We start from the raw sequence: 2574 nt of genomic DNA, 5'->3' as shown, positions 1-2574 counted from the left end.
TGGTCATTAGACAAGAAGTTTGTTGGCGCGCTCACCGATGATGAGGTTAAAGTCGATGCGGCGGGGTTTCTGATAGCCTTGTCAGCCAGAGGAGGGTGTTTCATGTTATGACCTGTGGTTTGGTTTTGAACAATTTTAGTCCTGAGCGTAAACTAAAAGCAGAAGTCAGGTTTTTCCTTGACCTGTGTGTCAGAATGCGTAAATGAAAAGCCATCCAGGGGAGGGAGGTAATCCAAGCGAGATTAGGAGTGGAGAGCTGGAGGGGAAAACAAAAACTTCGTCATATTATTATATATTCATTTTATTATCAAGATAAATCTCGGAGTCTCAGGTCAAATCCACGGCTGTGTGGGTGTAATTTCCGATGAGAGAGAGAAAGAGAGAGGGGTCCTCGGGAGAAGTTTGCACCGATAAGCAGCCAAAGGGAAGGCTGTTAATCCTTTCCCAAAATATCACCAACGCACAGTGGAGCCGACAGAGGAGGGTTAAGAACGGGAGAGTGATGAGGAGTTCAGCACCACGGCACAGTGGACAGCTCCGACGGCACAGCGATCTCACCTCGGCCGCTCTCGGGTCTCGTGTGCGCCACCGAGGCAGGAGCCACCAGCCCCAACCTCACCTACTGGCTCAGTCCCGACCGGATTTACATACAATCACGCGGGAGGGAGGGAGGAGAGGGAGAGATGAACCAATCGCAAATATCCCGTAGTAGGCAGTATAAGCCACAAAACGAGGACAGACGGAATGTGAAGCGTTTCGGTCCTGTGCGCCAAGCGAAACTGTCCTTGACTAAGAAGGGGAAGAGAGGGAGAGAGAGTTGGGTTTCTTTATGGCTGCCCCACTCACTAACTCACTCACTCACTCCAACTCCACTCACTAACTTCCACTCACCCACTCTCACCACACACGCACGCGCGCACACTCATGCTCCAGTGATGGAGTGGAGAATAAAAAGGTGGTGTATCCACCATTTTATCCACTGTACTGTTACTGTATGACCTCCAGGTGTATCGTCGTGAGGGGAGAATGACCTCTAAACACAACGATATGCACATTTTATTTATTTCCTTTAAAGACCTTTTTTAGTCACCATATAAGGGAGAGTGAGCCGAATAATAACAAGAGTAACCAGTTCAGTAATCAATTATGTTTTCAGGAAAAAAACTGTATAATTTTTTTTTATTGTCCCAGTTAAAAGGTCAACTACGTACATTTACTCAAGTACTGTACCTGAATACAATTTTGAGACACCTGACTTTTTTATTTCCAGCTCCCACTGCATTTCAGAAGGAAATTTTAAAACACAGAGACAACACAAAGGCAGATTTTTCATACAAACATATGATCAGTTTATAAAATATGGTGTATTGTGATAAATAAAGCTAAGCTTAATATTATATGAAATAATTATATTGCAGTACTTTTACTTAAGTAGGATTTTAAATGCAGTATTTGTAACAAAATGCCTTTACACTGAGGTCTAACTACCTTTACTTCAGTAAAGGATCTTAGTACTCCACAAATGTTGTTGTAGTAGTAGTTGTTGTTGTTTATTGTGTCATGCACACACGTGTGCTCAGTACACATAGACTTATATGATGCCAAAAAAGTATCAAAAGTAAAAAGAACCATTATAAAGAATGGCACCTTTTATTGTTATATTTGATTATTATTACTAATGCATTACCATGTTAGCAGCATTTCAGCGTTGTAGCAAATTTTAAATACAATCTGTAACAATACTTCTCATTATCTTGTGTGTAAAATATGAATCTGTATCTGTCATAACAAGTAACACAAGCTGTCAAATAAATGTAAAGGAGAAAAAAGTACAACATTTACTATTGGAATTTAGTGGAGTCAAAGAAGTACCATAAAATGTAGGCAAGTCGTACTCAGAAAATGTACTCTTTCGTAAGTCCTCCCTCCACAGAGAGTCCATTAAACCCAACCATTTCTATGGCTGCTGATAGAGTACTTGAAACTAGAGTAATTGTGCACACAGATATCTTTGACTCTGATTAGTAGCCCCCTGAAGAGTGCCTTTAAATAACTATATCAGGGCAATATTATGTATGATGCATGAATGTGAGCTACATTTACAATGCATCCAAATTTGTTTGTCCTAAGTGCAAATGCAGTTATTTATGCATTTTATCATTCATTATTCATGTATTTATTTCTGTTTAGCGTATTGTTTCACCTAGTTCTATTCATATCAATTTCCCTTTCTCCATTTACACATTAAGACATCAGACTCTTAGATCATGCACTGTACTGCAGGCTGCTCTTGGTGTCGTATAATTCTGTACTGAATGTATGCCACTACACTACAGAATATATAACCATTTATGTTCTAGTGGGTATTAGATTAGTTTTTTCAGTGAAAAAAAAAATAGGCACTGTAGCTTGTTCCAAAATGTTGTAGTAAATATGTTGTACTATAAGTACACACAGGACATTTTATTGTCTTCTCCTCTTTGTACCCACTACAGTTTTTCAGGCATACATGAAGATGTCTGAGGTGTTCATGTCATTAACTCATCAGTGTTCAAGGACTGAGTGAATCAGTAA

Source organism: Morone saxatilis, unplaced genomic scaffold, assembly GCF_004916995.1.
Source record: "Morone saxatilis isolate NCDOM2014 unplaced genomic scaffold, NCSU_SB_2.0 Contig22, whole genome shotgun sequence".
NCBI lineage: Eukaryota > Metazoa > Chordata > Actinopteri > Moronidae > Morone > Morone saxatilis.
This window is presented reverse-complemented; position numbering follows the sequence as displayed.